The sequence below is a fragment of the Hypanus sabinus genome, chromosome 31 (genome assembly GCF_030144855.1).
Source record: "Hypanus sabinus isolate sHypSab1 chromosome 31, sHypSab1.hap1, whole genome shotgun sequence".
NCBI classification, from domain to species: Eukaryota; Metazoa; Chordata; class Chondrichthyes; order Myliobatiformes; family Dasyatidae; genus Hypanus; species Hypanus sabinus.
The window spans coordinates 19,517,838-19,537,260 of record NC_082736.1 but is presented as its reverse complement, the minus strand read 5'-3'; the positions used below and the strand labels follow the sequence as shown (position 1 = coordinate 19,537,260).

Genomic DNA, 19,423 nt, shown 5'->3' with positions numbered 1-19,423 from the left:
GCCATCTGCAATATTCTTCAGATCTATTAAAACTACCTATTCTTCTTCCTATTCCTTCTGCTAACAGTTAACCATCTACTCAACTCCTACTACTTAAGGGTGGCTACGTCCCTGTAACTCCTATGTTCTCAGCTTGCCTTGGATGACGAAAGTCTTCGAACTGCTGTTCCAGATGCAAACATGGTTTTCAAGGAGTTGTAGCTGCATTCATAAGGTGCCCTAGGAGCACTCCAACATCCGGTATGTGAAGCACGCTGAACGATCAAATAAACTAAAATAAGTACCCCTGACACATCCGAAAAAAGGAAACTTAACAGAAACATACCAGAAGAACATATCCAGAGCCAACACCTCTTTTGAACTGAAGCCCCCTTTGAGTTAACCTTGACAGTCCCCGAAAATTCCAACAGATGTGATACATACGATGTCCCATTTCGAAAACCATGCTGAATTTAACCTGTTTCATTTTGTGCTTCCAAGTACATCGAAATCTCATCGCAAGTGATAGAATCCAGCATCTTCACAAACACAGAAGAACCGGTAACTGATCTATATTTTGCTTTCTTCTTCCACCTTTCCTTCCTGAAGAGCGGAGTTATGCTTACAATATTCCTGTCCTCTGGAGCCATTCCAGAACCTAGTATTCTTGAAGGATCAGTATTAATCCCTCCACAATACTCTTATGGAATCCAAAAGCGTGGTCAATCTGGTCGAGCTGATTGATCTATGTTCACACCTTTCCACTCTCCGCTTTTGTGCCCAATCACTAAATTTCCAGCTTCACTGTCCAACGGTCCGATATACACTTTCCTCTCAGTTTTATCCTTTATGTTAACTGGAAAAATTGTTTTGTATTCTGCTTATATTATTAGCTTCCTATGACATATTTTGTTTCCTTCTGGCTTTTCATTTGACCTCCGTTGTATTTTAAAATGTCTCTAATGGTTACCCGCTCAATATTGCTTCCTATAATATATGCCCTCGCTTTTGATTTTAATCTCTTTCAAAAGTCCCTTGTCAGCAACGGTTGCGACATCCTCCCTTTCGAATACTTCAGATTTTGAAATTTCTCTTTCCTGATCTTCTCGAATTTCCCGCAGAAACATGAGCCATTTTTGTTGATCCATCATCGTTTTCTGTTTCCCTTCCATTCAATGTTTTCCAATTCCTATCTCACGCCTTTACGCCACTGCAATCCTGATATGCATCATTTAATCTTTTCCCACGAAAACTGCAAGGGGAATTCACTCATATTCTCAGGGTCTCTTGAACTGCAAATCACCAAATCTGGATAATCTTTTTCCCTTTTAGGTCATCATCACTTGAGGTCTTATCAAAGGTTCTAACCAAAAATAATTTCTTGCTATTACAGTTCACCAACAGTTTTGGCTTCATTTCTACGAGTTAGATCAGCTTCGACAAATAGAGAAAACACAGGTGCAATAACAAATACTTGGTTCATCTTTAGAGATTGAAATAGAATCGTTAACCTGGTAGCAGTGAGGTGCATTCACAAGTAATGAAGTTCTGCTGTAGCTGTAGTTAGTCATTTCATCATTCCCATTGATATCTGCGGTACACTATATGATAGCAATTGCAGTAGGTAAGGAATAGCAGAAAGACATTGAATAAACTCACCGTGTTTTTTTTTTGTTCCCGAATTCCGATAGGACAAGAGACACTTCTACTTTCCATAATAGACAATAGACAGTAGGTGCAGGATTAGGCCGTTAGCCCCTTCTAGCCAGCACTGCCATTCACTGTTATCATGGCTGATCATACACATGCGTGCACTGTCGGATACATAACGGGAGTCTTTGCAACTATTCACTTAAATTGCAACAGCAAGAATGCAGAGGTTTGATAAACCTAAAATGTTCTGCTGATTTAGCAGACAAGAAATACAAAAACGACTGTTGCGCCGCCTCATCTGATATATGAGTTGAACACAACGCATAAACATGCAGGTTTGCATCAAGAGATTTTTTACAGCTGTATTATTATAAATGAATGCTGATCATACAGTCCGGGAAATAATTTTATAATACTTTCTAGGTAGTCTATGGTGCTGAAGGGACATGACTGTAAATCAACTTGACTTGCTGCTGGTAATTCGAGACCAGTGGCTAGGCTGTCCGAAAACAAAGGGCGTTTCCTACTGACATCGGCATCTTTTACTCCAACAGAGTTCATCTTCCCGTCTCCATGTTTGCTGGATCTAAGACTTATAAAACATACTTACCACATTATCTATATACAGGCATGATCTTGAAAACGAAACTGATACCGCTGTTTTAATGTAAACCAAGAAATGGAGAGACAATGAAGCTAATGGATACAGAAGTGATTTATTCAACAAAAATGCGAGCAGAAGGTATTATTTGGAGCAATCTTCGAGGAAGAGTTCTCCTGCTCCAATATTACATGAAATTTTGCATGGTAGCGATCAAACGTAACAGCAGGACAGTTGTATTGTTACAATCGATTTATAGAATTTATTAACACTCAAACAGAAACACAGAAATTTAAACAGGCAAATAACTGAAAACGAAGTTAACAGCAGTATGAGTCCATAGCTCCAAAAAGGTTTACACTTAGAAACAATTCTTACCAGAGTGTTACTGGAGCACAGTCTCAGAATATAAGTTCAAAAATTTTCAGGGATTCACGAAGTATTTGAGAGGAGAGCCTTTTAGATTTGTAGTGTAGCGAAGAGACGATCTTGAAAACGTTGATTCAAAACACAGCGAAGAAGCAAGTCTCGCAGAGATACGCCAAAACGGCCACTGTATTATTCCGGACGCGATTCGGCAGACGCAATGTATCACTCGAACGCTCATTTCACCAAGCAGCCATGTACCGTTACAGTGGTAGTGAGTTCACGATACTGTCTGTTTCGAAGAGTCTACGAAGAGTCCACAAAAAGTGAGAATTTCACCACGTAACTGACAGGAGAAGTCCTTTTTCCAGGACTGGTGACGGTACACCCATGACTTTGCAGCCGCTACCAATACCACGTTTGTATTCGAAATGTCAGGTACTTCCGAACTGCACAGCGTAATCGACTACCCATTGCCTTCTGGTTTCCATCGAAGCTTGCACTCTTCACTCTCACTAACGGCTCTATTGTCCAAACACAACGACTCTGCACCAAAGTGTGTCTCTCTGGAGAAAACATGCTGCTCCTTTTATTCTCTTAGGGGAGGACCTCGAGTGTCACTTACAGAAACAAAGTCACGGGTTGCGAGTACATCGCGTACCATCCCAGGAATTGAAACTGGTTTTCATAACACCTCCCCCAAGGAGAGAAAATTTTCATGTATTAGAAGCAAAATTTTAGCTACAACTTACATAATATACAAATGTACAAAATCTATAAAATATACCTTATGCATATGATTATCATATAGAACTCTACTAACCGGATCGTCGTATGGGTTATCACCAATAGTGGTTATCACAACGGGGACCATCTGCAAGGGAAAATTACTACACAGCCCAAGCAGGCAAACTGGTAGATTCCACAAGCTTATCCCTATCACAGCACGTGATAGGCACTTATCCAATCCCAGCTTTAACTTCTAGTTCACTATAGGTTAAGGCAAACTCATCTGCTAACTTAGCAGACTCTGAAAGCTTCTCAGCCTCGTTTTCATTTAGGTATTCCTTTATCTCATCAAACACGTTCGTAGCCACATAGGGCTCAGCTATATTTTTTTTTTATCACCGGTTTTGTCGTAGCAATTGTTATCCATGTAAACTACAATTCCATAGCAATTTCCATCACCTCACCTTTTTTTCGATTTTCCTAATGCCTCAGGGGTTGATGATTCCAGAAAACTTCCAACATCCATTTCCACACACAAATAAATTTTACAAAATGAATAGGGTATCTTTCTATCGCCAATTAGATCGTTAATTAACGAATAGCTTCAAAGTGTTCCTATTGCTGAACGTTTCACGTTACGTGGAACCAGCAATAACAGATTTGGAATAGAGTCAGGGTATTATCGGAAAACTACAGAATTTATTAACACTCAAGCAGAGGCATTGAAAATTATCCAAGCAACTAACTTAAACCGAATTTAACAGCTCTATGCATCTGTAGCTTAAAAACAATTCTTAACAGAGTCTTACTGGAACACAGTCTCAGAATGTCAGTTCAGAAAGTTTCAGCGATTCACGGGATAATTGAGAGGAGAGCCTTTTAGATTGGAAGTGCAGCGAAGGGACAACCTTGAAGACGGTGATTCAAAATACAGTCAATAAGCGATTCTCCCAAAGATATCGCAAAACGGCCACCGTACTTTTCCGAAGGCGATTCGGCATATCCAGTAACGCTTCAACGCTGATCGCACAAAGCGGTACTGTATCTTTACAGTGGAAATGTTCACGATGCAGTCTGTTTCGCAGAGTCTACGAAGAGTTTACAAAACTGTGAATTTCATCACGAAACTGACAGGTGAAGTCCTTTTTCCAGGACTGGTCATCACACAGCCGAGAATTTGCAGCGTCACCAAAGTGGGTGGCAAAAATCCACTTTTGGATTACGAAACGTCAGTCACTTCCGAAAAGCATATCGTTATCGACTAACCATTCCCTTCTGGTTTCGATTGATGCTTGCACTCTTCACTCTCACTAAAGAAATTACTGTCCAAACCCAACGACTCCCCTCCAAAATGTGTCTCCCTAGAGCAATCTCGCTTCTTTTATATTCTTAGGGTAGGTCTTCGCGTGACACTCACAGAAACAAAGTCACTGATTCCCAGTACATTACGCACCGTCCCGGGAATTGAAACTGGGGTTCATAACATTCCAAAGACCCAAGATTAATTGTCTGCTTTGAAATCGACTCCAGTCAACTGCTCCATGAAAACTATTATTCAGTTCTGCATTTTAAACACAATCCACTTTCACGTCTGAAGATTGGTCGCTTGGGGAAGTTAATATTTGCTACATACGCTAACTCTAGAATATGCCATTGCAAATGGACCACGAGCCAAAACGAGTATAAAGCAAGCTGTTGACGCGCTGATACGCAACGAGTGCATGCAACACCCTGAGTCGAGCATGGTCTAGTTGACCTGCTTACTCTTTAAATCAGCTCGCTCTTAAGTGCCCGCTTCCAATATTCCCCGCTCTTTCCGTGGCGGAAGTGACGTCAGCTTACAGGCCGAGGTCTGGCCCGCACTCAGTGCCCTTTTGGTTGCCGCTGGCTGAGGACTCGTCCGCTACTACTGGAACTAGTTCGATTGCCGCGTGGGTCGCTGCAAGGGTGGTCTGTGCGCGCCTCGGCGAACGAAAACATATTTGCTCTGTTGTAGGTCCTTGGGCACGAAAGAGTGTGTTGTTCCGTGATGGGAAGTCAGGACTGGGGCATGTGTTCCAAGCTGCTCCCGCAGTTTAGTTAGAACCTCCTGCCCACCGAGTACTGGCACAAACTCACCGGGAACTGTGAGCGGGGCACCGTAAACAAGTTAAGCCGATGATGCAGCCAGGTCCTCCTTGGGTGCCGTGTTGAAGCCAAGCAGCACCCAGGGGGGTTTGTCAACACAGTCTAGCCGGAGGCGTGCCATTAGGGCTGACTTCGAGTGCCTGTGGAAACGTTCCAGCAGGCCGTTGGACTGCGGGTGGTAAACAGTCGTTCGGTGGAGTTGGGTTCCGATGAGCTGCTTTAGATATTTACTCTCACTCTAAAGCTATGATCACTGGATTTGGAATTTCCTACACCGAAAAGAAGCTATTCACGACTCAGTCGGTCTCTGTAATGAATTTACACCTCTCCCCAAGGAAACCTACATATCAGGGAATATAATGTTTCCGCTCATTCAACTAATTATTTCGAGGAGAATAGGATATAATATAAAATATATAATGTTCAGCCTTAAAAATATTAATATTGTTATGTCTACATCAGGAGTAGTCTGAGCAGTTCCGGCCTCCAGTGGGAATAAAGAACAACAGAAGACAGGATCGTAAAATCCGCACACGATGCTGTTGAGACACTTTATGCTTTCCAGTGCATGTATCCTGTCAGCAACATGTAAGCGTCTGAGGACCAAATATCTCACCCATCCTCAGCCCCACTACATGGTCGGTATTTCAGGAACTGATTTTTAAATTCAATTACATCTTCAGATAGATGCTTTCAGATAGAAGATACATGCTCTATCTTCAGATAAAGCGGATGATATTAGGAACGTCCTGCCAGTGGAGGTGCTAGCAGGAGCTAGTTTAAACCTGCACTGGATTCGTTTTTATTAGGTCAAGCGTTGGAAAAATAGTAAGGCTTTATTGTATGAACAGGTAGAAATGTTTGCTGAAGTTTGTGATAGGGAGATTTGTGTTTCAGATGGTAGTGAGGATAAACTCCACCGTTCGCGTATCCAATAGTCTCGGGCAACCAAGTTCGGCTCCTGACAACATCTGGCTTTGCTACTAAAGAGAAGAGACAAAGCCAGGTTACTAGCGTCTTAACAGTAGTCACTTCGGACAAATGGCTCGTCAGTCGTGGTTGGTAGCTCATCTCGGAGGAAGGAAACTCTGATCTCAAACCTATACTGCTTTGCGGCTACACTGACTTATGGGAGCGGCTTTGGGACTAATCCGGAGCTGGAGACCCTAGGGGAGTCTTAAATTGAGTTGAACGCTGAAGGCTCGTAACGGTCTCTGCCGTTCCTCTGCGTGAGGGGCGGGGAGTGTGATGTGGTGGCTGCTACATGGGTAACAGCTTAGTACCCACAGCGTAATTCCCTGGTCTGCCTACTGGTTTGCATGACATGTGGTCAGCTGGGATGCAACTTCGCTGGTCCATCCTGGCCAACGGACGGGATCTGAAATTATCCCTCATCTCTCTTCAGTCACCTGTAGTAAAAGAACAAGTGGGTGTTTTTGGCTTTAGCTTTCCGCCCTTTCTTCAATATGTAGCCTCATCGTTTGTTTCAGTGAACACTCCGACGAAGGATCTTGGCGGACTGAAAAGCTTGAGTATATAGATATTAAGAAAGAGAATGTTCTGGAGTTTTTGAAAAGCTTCAAGTTGGATTAGTTACCGGGATTGGACGAGTTGTACCCCAGGCTACTGTGTGAGGCGAGGGAGGAGTTTGCTGAGCCTCTGGCGATGATCGTTGCATCATCAATGGGGACGAGAGAGGTTCCGGAGGATTGGAGGGTCGCGGCTGTTTTTCCTTTATTCACGAAAAGGAGAAGATCGCCCAGGAAATTATAGTCCAGTGAATCTTACTTCATTGAGTCAGGATTTATGAGCATTTGGAAAGGCAAAATATGATTGGGAATATTCAGCATGTCAAAGGCAGGTCTTGCCATACCAGCCTGATTAAATCTTTGAGGATGTAAGTAAACACATTGAATAACGTAGAACAGTAAATTTTGTGTATGTGGATTTCAGCAAGAAATTTGATAAGGTACCCTATGCAAAGCTTATTGAAAAATTAGAAAGGTGTGGGATCCAAGGGGACTTTGCTTTCTGGATCCAGAATTGGCTTGCCACAGAAAGCGAACTGTGGTTGTAGACGGGTCATATTCTGCATGGAGGTCGGAGAACTGTGGTATGACTCAGGGATCTGTACTGGGACCTCTACTCTTCCTTATTTTATAAATGACCGGCAAAAGGAAATGGAAGGATGGGTTAGTAAGTTTGCTGATGACACAAATGTTGAAGTTGTCGTGGATAGTGTGTAGGACTCTCAGAGGTCACCGCGGGACACCAAACAGGGCTGAGTAGTGGCAGATGGAGTTCAACACAGATAAGGGTGAGATAATTCGTTTTAGCATTTCATGTATTGTGGGGAAATATAGTATTAATGATAAGACGTGGCAGTTTGGAGGATCAGAGCGATCATGTGGTCCGAGCTCATAGGAAACTCGAAGCAGCTGTGATTAATAAGGAATGCGTTGCATCGGCCTTCATCATCCGTGGAATTGAGTTTAAGAGCCGAGAGGTAATGTTGCAGACATATAGGAACTTGGCCGGACCCCACTTGGAATACTGTGCTCAGTTCTGATCGCCTCACTACTGAAAGGATCTGGAAACCATAGAAATTGTGCTGAGAACATCTGTTCCCAATTTATGCTTCCAAGTTCCTGCCTGATAGCTTCATATTTCCCCTTACTCCAATTAATGGTAAAGCTCGTGGCAGTGTGGAGGATCCGAGTGATCTTGGTGTCCGAGACCATAGGACACTCAAAGCAAGTGGACAGGTTGACTCTGTGGTTAAGATGGCGTATGGTGTATTGGATGTCATGAATCATGGGATTGAGTTCATCAGCCGTGAGGAAATGTTGCAGCTATATAGGACCCTGGTTAGACCCTACTTGGAATACTGTGATCAGTTCTGATCTCCTCACTACAGTAAAGGATGTGGAGACCACTGAAATGGTGCTGAGGAGAATTACGAGGATGCTCTCTGGGTTGCGAATCATGCCTTACAAGAACAGTTTGGGTGAACTCAGCCATTTCTCCATGGATCGACGGAGATTGAGAGTTGACTTGATAAAAGGCTAAAAGTGGACGAGAGGTATTGATCGTTTGGATACTCTGCGGAGTTTTGAAATGTCTGAAGTGGCTCGCACTAGAGGCCACAGTTTGAAGGTACTTTGAAGTAGGTACAGAGGCGATACCAGTTTTATATTTTTTTTTACTTAAGTGTTGAGTTCAGGGAATAGGCTGCCAGCGACATAAGTGGAGGCGGATACGATCGGGTCTTATAAGAAGCTCATGGATAGGTGCATGGGGCTTAGTAAAAATGAAGGCAATGGGTAACACTAGGTAACTTCTAAGGAATGGTCATGCACGGCACAGATTTGTGGGCCAAAGGGGTTTAAGCTTTTTTAGCAGTAGATCCTAACTCGTACCAGCAACAAGTTACTGCGAAGGGCCCCGGGCCGAAACCACGTCGTCCATGTTCAACTCGCTTCTGGCCCATATATCATCATCCAGCCCGACGGCCGTCTCAAATATTTCTAATCAGCTCGGCACCCAAAGCGAACAAACTCGAACCCAGCCCAATTGTACGGTCCTCGAACTCCACCGGCACAACCTCGAGCTCTCCTCTCCAAATACCTCACTGCATCTGCATGGATTCTGCACCACAATGCTATTTGTAGCGATAATTTAACACAGCTTCCATCAGAAAAAGGCATTTTTACTGATTTTAGTCGTATTTCTTAACTTTCTCCTGACCAGTGAGCTGTCTCATGTGCTCGGTAGCGCCATCTTAATCATAATCAATCCTAAGGAATCTCCTGATCCATGATATACTTATAAACCAGAGGTTGTATGCTAGTAATTGCACCAGGGTCCCTATATATATATATATATATATATGAGGCCTTCGCTCTGCATCGAGGGGCTACGTCTTGGTAAATTATGTTGAATCTTTTTTTTTTATCGATTTGAGCATGGGAATATGCCTATCCCCTCCGCGCCGCTTTGGGAACTGATGCAGTGCAGTTACTGTGGTCACACACCACTGACCAGTGCACTTCAAGACAAATTCAAGAACGGTTTTTGTTTTAATTACAATCAGAGTCTGAAAATCGTTTAATGCCACCGGTAAAAGTAATGTGAATTAACTTAGTAGCAGCATTATACTGCAATACGTAACAATACAGAAACGGTAATTCAATAAGTAGTGAGCAGTTAAAAATGTAGTGAGGTCATGTTCATGAGTTTAATGTACATTCAGAAATCTGATGACAGAGGGAATAAGATGTTCCTGAACCGTTGCGGGTAAATCCTCAGGCTTCTGTACTTCCGTCCTGACGGTAGCAATGAGAAGAGAGCATGCCCTGGGTGGCTGGGGTCCTTAATGATGGAGACCCGTTACCATAACAGAGCTGAATAAAACTACAACTCTCTGTACCTTACTTCGATCCAATGAATCAGACAGCTACAACATCTGTTCCACGCATAGCAGTACATCCGCCGAAATTTGCGAGTATTATTTTCGATTTCAAAGCGAGCATGAGCATGAGGTAAATGCGGATGAAGATTATATCACACTAATGATAAGACTACAAGTCAGTCAAACATCGGAATACTCGGTCGAAGATTTCCATCATTAATGAAAATGTGTCAAAACGACGGTAATATGTCACATTCTTCCAGAGTTACTCTGAATGAGTAAGATCACCACAAAGTAATTGTTCACGCTACAGTCAGGAATCCCGGTGATTCAGAACTTCAAGTTGAAACTTTCCTCAACAAGCACATCGGCACAACGAGAAGACGAGCATGCGTATCCGGGAATGTCAGCGAAACATCTCATGTTCTCAGTGAAGTATCGACCTACAGCCTGAGGGTACTAAGGAACCGGGTAAGGTTCACAGAAACTTCTCGCCATAGGCAAAGAGGTCTACACCATACTTTGCAGTGATATGACGCCAGAGGAACTAGATACTGCCTAACAGCCGCAGAATACCACACAAGCATTTACTAACTGGGAATATGATGGCAGACATCAGCCTTCAGTGGGACTTTGTATTAGGGACGTGTTCCATCAACTGTGTGCACATTTCCTGGCAAAATAAATGTAAATGAGTCGTTTTCTGGTAGTACTCTGTGTTCTGTTTGTTGGTATAGCAGTTGAAGGATTTTACAAATATAAGGAGACCATGGAGAACGGGAAAAGTCGTTGGGAACGCCTCAACCACCAGCCTCTTGCTTAAAGACTGAACAGGTTGATGACTCTGCCATATAACCATATAACCGTATAACAATCACAGCACGGAAACAGGCCATCTCGGCGCTCCTAGTCCGTGCCGAACTCTTAAACTCACCTAGTCCCACCTAACCGCACTCAGCCCATAACCCTCCACTCCTTTTCTGTCCATATACCTATCCAATTTTACCTTAAATGACACAACTGAACTGGCCTCTACTACTTCTACAGGAAGCTCATTCCACACCGCTATCACTCTCTGAGTAAAGAAATACCCCCTCGTGTTTCCCGTAAACGTCTGCCCACTAACTCTCAAATCATGTCCTCTCGTTTGAATCTCCCCTACACCCAATGGAAACAGCCTATTCACGTCAACTCTATCTATCCCTCTCAAAATTTTAAATACCTCCATCAAATCCCCCCTCAACCTTCTACGCTCCAATGAATAGAGACCTAACTTGTTCAACCTTTCTCTGTAACTTAAGTGCTGAAATCCAGGTAACATCCTAGTAAATCAGCTCTGCATTCTCTCTAATTTATTGATATATTTCCTATAATACGGTGCCCAGAACTGTACACAATATTCCAAATTTGGACTTACCAATGCCTTGTACAATTTTAACATTACATCACAACTTCTGCACTCAATGCTCTGATTTATAAAGGCCAGCGTTCCAAAAGCCTTCTTCACAACCCTGTCTACATGAGACTCCACCTTCAGGGAACTATGTACTGTTATTCCGAGATCTCTCTGTTCCTCTGCATTCCTCAATGCCCTACCATTTAAACTTTATGTTCTATTTGGATTAGTCCTGCCAAAATGTAGAACCTCACACTTCTCAGCATTAAACTCCATCTGCCAACGTTCAGCCCATTCTTTTAACCGGCATAAATCTCCCTACAAGCTTTGAAAACCCACCTCATTATTCACAACCCCTCCTACCTTAGTATCATCGGAATACTTACTAATCCAATTTACCAACTCATCATCCAGATCATTTATGTATATTACAAACAACATTGGGCCCAAAACAGATCCCTGAGGCACCCGGCCAGTCACTGGCCTCCATCCCGATAAACAATTATCCACCACTACTGTCTGTCATCTCCCATCTAGCCACTGTTGAATCCATTTTATTACTTAGGCATTAATGCCAAACGAATGAACCTTATTAACTAACCTTCCATGTGGAACTTTGTCAAAGACCGTTCTGAAGTCCATATAGACTACATCCACTGCCTTATCCTCGTCAACATTCCTCGTAACTTCATCAAAAAATTCAATAAGGTTTGTCAAACATGACCTTCCACGCACAAATCCATGCTGGCTACTCCTAACAGATCCTGTCTATCCAGATAATTATAAATACTATTTGTAAGAATACTTTCCATTAATTTACCCACCATTGATGTCAAACTGACAGGTCTATAATTGCTAGGCTTACTTCTAGAACCCTTTTTAAACAATGGACCACATGAGCAATACGCCAATCCTCCGGCACAATCCCCGTTTCTAATGCCATCCGGAAGAACTGCGTCAGAGCTCCTGCTAACTCTACACAAACTTCCCTCAGGGTCCTGAGGAATATCCTGTCAGGACCCGGAGATTTATCCACTTTTAAATATCTTAAAAGCGCCAGTACTTCCACCTCTTTAATTGTCATAGGTTCCATAACTTCCCTACTTGTTTCCAACACCTTACACAATTTAATATCCTTCTCCTGAGTGAATACCGAAGAGAAGAAATCATTCAAAATCTCTCCCATCTCCCTCGGCTCCACACATAGCTGACCACCCTGATACTCTAAGGGACCAATTTTATCCCTCACTATCCTCTTACTTTTAATATAACTGTTGAAACCTTTCGGATTTACTGTCACTTTATTTGCCAATGCAACCTTGTATTTTCTTTTAGCTTTTCTAATCTCTTTCTTAAGATTCCTTTTACATTCTTTATACTCCTTGAGCAATTCCTTTACTCCATGCTGCCTATATCTATTGTAGACATTCCTCTTTTTCCGAAACAAGTTTCTAATATCCCTGAAAACCATGGTGCTTTCAAACCTTTAACCTTTCCTTTCAACCTAACAGGAACATAAAGATTCTGTACCCTCGTAATTTCACCTTTAAATGACCTCCATTTCTCTATTACATCCTTCCCATAAAACAACTTGACCCAATCCACTCTCTCTAAATCCCTTCGCATCTCCTCAAAGTTAGCCTTTCTCCAATCAAAAATCTCAACTCTAGGTCCAGTCCTGTCCTTCTCCATAATTATATTGAATCTAATGCTATTGTGATCACTGGACCCGAAGTGTTCCCCAACAGATACATCTGTCTGCTGATCTATCGCATTCCCTAACAGGAGATCCAACACTGCCCCATCTCTAGTCGGTACTTCTATGTGTTGTTGCAAAAATCTATCCTGCACACATTTCACAAACTCTAAACCATCCAGCCCTTTTACAGAATGAGCTTACCAATCTACGTGTGGAAAATTAAAATCTCCCACAATCACCACCTTGTTGTTTACTGCAAATATCTGCTATCTCCTTACACATTTGCTCCTTCAACACACGCTCCCGATTAGGTGGCCTATAAAACACTCCTATCAGTGTCACTACACCTTTCCCATTCCTCAATTCCACCCAAATAGCCTCCCTAGAGGAGCTCTCTAATCTAACCTTCCAAAGCACCGCCATAAGATTTTCTCGGACAAGCAATGCAACACCTCCTCCTCTGGCCCCTCCTACTCTATCACACCTGAAGCAACTAAATCCAGGAATATTTAGTTCCCAATCACACCCTTCCTGCAGCCATGTTTCAGTAATAGCTACATCATAATTCCAGGTAACAATCCACACTTTAAGCTCATCCACATTTCTTACAATGCTCCTAGCATTAAAATAGATACATTTAAGATACTCTCCACCTCCTCCTCTCTTTTCATCCCTAACAATGCATTCAAATTTATTATCCTTTTATTTCTTCTCCCCTGCATCTTCGGGCTGAGCGCATACCTTCTCCATCACCTGCCTTTCCTCCCTCGCACACAGTCTACTTACTTGCTCTACTGGTGAACTAACCTCCTCTCCCATAGTTTCCTCAAATTGATTCCCGCCCCCCCCCCACATCTTACTAGTTTAAAGTCTGCCCTGTAGCCCTAGCAAACCTCCCCGCCCGTATAATGTTCCCCCCGGGATTCAAGTGTAACCCGTCCTTCTTGAACAGGTCACGCCTGCCCCAGAAGAGGTTCCAATGACCCAGAAACCCAGCTCCCTGCTCCAATCCCTCAACCACGCATTCATCCTCCACCTAATCCCATTCCTACTATCACTGTCGCGTGGCACAGGCAGTAATCCCGAGATTACTACCTTTGCGGTCCTTCTTCTTAACTGCCTTCCTAACTCCCTGTACTCTCGTTTCAGGACATCTTCCCCTTTCCTAGATATGTCATTGGTACCTACATGTACTGCGACCTCTGGCTCCTCACCCTCCCACTTCAGGATATCTTGGACGCGATCAGAAACGTCCCGAACCCTGGCACCAGGGAGGCAAAATACCATCTGGGACTCCCGATCACCTCCACAGAACCGCCTGTCTGAACCCCTGACTATCGAATCCCCTATTACTATGGTCCTCTTTCTTCTATCCCTACACTTCTCAGCTACAGGGCCGTCCTCTGTGCCGGAGGCCCGGCCACTGTCATTTCCTCCAGGTAGGCTGTTCCCCCCAACAGTACTCAAACATGAGTACTCATTGTCAAGGGGTACAGCCACTGGGGTATTCTCTAGTACCTGCCTTTTCCCTTTCCTGACCGTGACCCACCTATCTTCCTCCCGTGGCCTCGGAGTGACCACCTGCCTGTAACTCCTCTCTATCACCTCCTCACTCTCCCTGACCAGGCGAAGGTCATCGAGCTGCAGCTCCAGTTCCCTAACTCGGTCCCTCAGGAGCTACAGTTCGGCGCACCTGGCGCAGATGTGGACGTCCGCGAGGCTCGGAGACTCCAGGATCTCCCACATCCCACACCGAGAACAGCAAGCTGCCCTCACACTCATACTTCCCGAATAACTGAAAATAACAAGGAGAACTAAAAGAGAAGCCGACTGTGCCCTCTTCCGCCTAAGCCCTACACTCTGCTCCCGGCTCACTCCGCTGCCCGCTGCTTAAGGCTGCGTTCTTTTTATATCTTTCCTCCTTCCCAGGCCTCCTTCGCGCGCCTGCGCAGTCCCGCCTCTCAGAACTCCGATCTGAGAAGCAATTTGAAAATGGCCGCCGACGCACCTCTTCTCAAAGTCTCGCTGCCTTCTTCCAAAAGAGACGACTTGAAGGAAGTCTAATATATGACCTTCACTCACTGACAGTCGATGACCAACGATTGCTGTCAGCACGCAACTATTCATCGGTGAATTCGATCAGTTGTACAGACAGTCTAATATAAAAGTTGTAAACAATCAAAAACCTTGTGTCAGTATTTGGACCTGCTCGGAAAAAAAAAAAACAATGGATTTTTCGTCCATCGACAAACCACATGGTCATGACTGCAGCGACTTGTACAGCAGATATTCCCCATAGGGTGAGATCGCTCAGTCCGGAGTCAACATCGATCGCGAAACCAAATAACCATATCTAACCATATAACAATCACAGCACGGAAACAGGCCATCTTGGTCCTCCTAGTCCGTGCCGAACCCTTAATCTCACCTAGTCCCACCTACCCGCACTCAGCCCATAACCCTCCACTCCTTTCCTGTCCATATACCTATCCAATTTTACCTTAAATAACACAACTGAACTGGCCTCTACTACTTCCACAGGAAGCTCATTCGACACAGCTATCACTCTTTGAGTAAAGAAATACCCCCTCGTGTTTCCCTTAAACTTCTGCCCCCTAACTCTCAAATCATGTCCTCTAGTTTGAAACTCCCCTACTCTCAATGGAAACAGCCTGTTCACGTCAACTCTATCTATCCGTCTCAAAATTTTAAATACCTCGAACAAATCCCCCCTCAACCTTCTACGCTCCAATGAATAGAGACCTAACTTGTTCAACCATGCAAATGTCTGACCCTACACTAAAGACAAAAACTGTTCTAAACACTCTGTAGGTAAAACAGTGCCTGTTGAGTAAAATAATCTTTCTACATCAGCTTAAGCGAAGCCCGAGGTTTCTTACGCGGCTGCTACAACCAGTGGACCAGATTCGAATTGCCCACCGACAGTGAATGCGCGTATTGGCAACACGAGCAGCGTGTTATTGCCGTTTTTCAGCTGCGCTGGATAAAACAGCGCCAAGTGGCAGAAAACTTTACACCTACGGGGAGTCAAGCGCACGGCAAGATTGAAAGTGCCAGGGTGATGTGTCCCGAGGTGAATGTCTTGCCGGTTCAGAACGCTGCTCCACGATATCTGTTTGGTTCTCCGCTGAAGTAAGAAATTCTATTTGCTGACTTCAGTTCGGAAGTCAGGGGTCGCAGTTAAGATGAGTCCAAATGGCTGTCTCTGCGAGCTCATCTGTGTAAGCAGCTTAAGATTCTCGTTTGCCGCTTTCAAGATGGCTGGGTTTCTGTCGAGTCCTGATCGACAAATTACACTCAAACGGCACTTTTTTATGCCGGATAGGTTGCTATTCCAGGAGCACGCCGACCGCCAGTTTTCCGTCATTATCCAGAAGCCGTTTGGAAAATGACGCCTGCAGGTTGCGGTCCATGGGATGACCGACTTCAGTCCGGTGCTGCTGACTGAAGCGTCGCGGGAGATGGTAATCAGAATGTTGCTGCGGAGGTTTCCATAATCCTGTAATCTCTCATTAATCTCTTTCACTGGATGGTGGGAGAGTTTCCCACCGAATCTCGAGTCAGATAATCGTGGAATAAAAAAGCGAACCGGCAGAATGTAATATTCGCTGGGAAAATGTGTGATAACGCTTTGTCCTTTTTGGTCACAGTGAGGGAGAGACTGGGGCATCTTCAATCTGTAGGGTAAGCAATAGTTTTGTTTTCTGTCAAACATGACCTCGTTTTGGGTGCGTTGTACTTGCTTGGTGGGTGTTGTGTTCTGATGCGTTTTGCTGGAACGAGAGTGGGTGGTTCATACTTTGAGGCTGCTTGTCAGGAGGGAGAGCGTTAGAATTCTGGGTTCAGACGTTTTTTCGTCGTCCATTCTTCTGGGTGTCTTCTTTTTTTCGAGGATGTCTCCCGCAGTTAAGTTTCTTTTTCAGGTTTTACGCTGCATCCATTCGCAGATAATTCGGATAATAAAGGGAACTATTTGAAACATTTGCACGATTTAAAAAGCTATTTGCTTACGGTAACAGTTCGCATGCAGTTTTGTTGCCATTGCTTGGGTGATATTTGATTATTTTTTATCGGCATGATGTGATATTTATTATCTGCATATTGCGAACCAGGCAGTCTTATTTATCTGTAGAAGTCGAAGTCCTGATCAGCAAGAGGCACTCAAACTGCGTTTCATTTTTACAGCGGATAAATTTGGAGTACTCGTCTCCAACCACCGATGTTAAACAGTCATTATTTAACCTGCGCGGATTCCACTGTTTCTGAGGCTCCTTCTGTCACGATGTGCTCTGGAAGGATCAAAACACAAGCGTTGAGGAAGGACCGACTCTGATATAGTGGTGCCGGAGATAGACCCTTATAGCACATTACTGAACTTCTCTATTTATAGAAAAAAACAGGCACCAGAGGTCCAAGGATACATTTGATGAGTTTGAACTGCTGTACCCCTGCCGACCGCCAGGCTTGCAAGAAGAAAACCAACGTCGCAACGGTGCCTCCTCAGTACTGGGTGAGGCTGGTGTCAGCCAGTGCCTTGCAACAGTCGGAGGCGCCCAATGAAGAAGTGGGGTCGATAAGTGCAGAAGATGTTGTTATAAATATATCCTGAATTGACCTAGTAGAAACTCAGATAATTTCTCCCTCGCACTGGAGATTGTTGTAAGATGCACAGTGTCGTATAAAAGACAGTGATTGTAATGAATATGAGGAATAAGTGTAAAGTCTCCAAACCTCTCCAGATTAATGTTAGAGGCGTTTAGCCCAAATTGTTGAATGTTATTGTATGTGAGTTGCAATTGACGTTCTGTAATTTTATTTGAGAGGAAAGGGTTAAATAAAGTTGTGAGTTATTTATAATACTGTCAGAAATAATTACGACATCAGGGGATTAAAACTGTTAATGAAAATTGAGACAATACTAGTGTGGGTATTGGAGACAAATGTGTCAGCGTACTACTGAAATATGTGTGTTTAATTTATGTAAATATAGCCGTGGCTGTGATATACAATTCGAATGCTATTTTGCATTTTTAATTTATATCTAACGACAAATGACGGTAGCAAGCTCATCAGGTTAACTTCTGTTGATAATATCACTCTATGCTTAATATTTTCCATTGCCTTGTGGCGGTTCGCCCACGCGACAACCGACCTGCCTCCATCAGTCGCTGGCGAGACGGCAGCCAGCAGCAATCGAGAGGGTTCTGAGTGAGGACTGTTCTCGGCCTGGGAGCCGACGTCACTTCCGCCCCGCAAAGAGCGGGGGATGTTGGGAGCCGGCAATTAAGAGCACGCGGATTTAAACAGTAAACAGTTCAACCAGACCCTGCTCGACTCATTATGCTGCTTGAACTCGTTGCGTATCGGCGCGACTACAATGTTGACCCCGACGGTCCAACGACATTTGGAACCAGTATGAACGACACCGCTCTGCAGAATGCAGTTTCCCTGAAATGGCCAACGGTCGAGACCGCTGAACCCTTGGCCTGGTTCGAGCAAGCAAAGTCCCAGTTCCAGGTCAGGCATATCGTCTCAGACGCCACCAGGTGCTACTATGTGGTGGGCGCATTCGACCAGGAGACAGCGTGCCGCGTTATCGACTTTCAGCATCAGCCCCTGGCAACAGACAGGTACGAGGCACTCAAAGCCCTGCTAATCCACACATTTGACCTCTCCCGCCGCGAACAGGCTGCGCGGTTACTGCAGGTGTATGGCCTGGGCGACCGCGCGCCATCAGCCCTGATGAGCGACATGCTAGCATTGGCAGACGGCCATAAGCCTTGTACCTTTTTGGACAGATCTTCTTGAAGCAAATGCCTTCAGCTAGCAAATGAAGACTTCAGAGTCCCGCGCGGGCAGCCATACTTGGACGTGCCAAACGAAATGTCGCAACCACCATTGAAATTAGTGCTGCGGGACGGCCGAAGCCCAGCGCCCCCAACCGCCCCCCACATCCCGGCAGCGGAGCACGAAACACCCACACCAAGGGGTGGCACCACTTCCGAGTCTTTGAGTTTTTATCATCAAAGATGTGGTCCGGGGGCCCGCCGCTGCCGACCACCATGCTCGTTCCTGGGCGAACGCCAGGACTCTCGCCGCACTGTCGCTATCTTGCTGTCATATTTGTGGCCACAGATAAAACTATGTAAGCCCTTGGCTGACATCATTGCTGCTCACAGACAGCAGAGTGCATTATCGCACATGAATAGCACGATGTCTGCGCTGAGCACAATCCTGAATAAAAATAAAACTCAATCTCCACTGTTTGTGTATGATCAGGAGCCACGATTTCCTGCATATCCATGTGCCTACCTGAAAGCGCTTCATGTCACTATCGTAAATGCTTCCACGCTCCCCATGTCAGCGTGTTCCGGCATCGATCAGTCTCAACGTAGAGAAGTAGTCTCTCCCTGAAAGTATGTAACCTTACCCATCTACTAA

At 44.4% G+C, this 19,423-nt stretch overlaps 1 long non-coding RNA gene across 3 annotated transcripts in view; it reads left to right on the top strand.

Moving 5' to 3' along the window:
* LOC132383927 (uncharacterized) overlaps nucleotides 1–19,423 on the top strand; it is a 129,054-nt gene that overhangs the window by 78,685 nt on the left and 30,946 nt on the right. Inside the window, exon 5 of one of the 3 annotated variants that reach the window (XR_009508804.1) lies at nucleotides 17,168–17,660. The exons of the other annotated variants lie outside the window; for them this stretch is intronic. This is a non-coding gene — a long non-coding RNA (uncharacterized LOC132383927). Of the gene's footprint in view, nucleotides 1–17,167; nucleotides 17,661–19,423 lie in introns of those variants that run through there. 3 annotated transcript variants of the gene reach the window in all.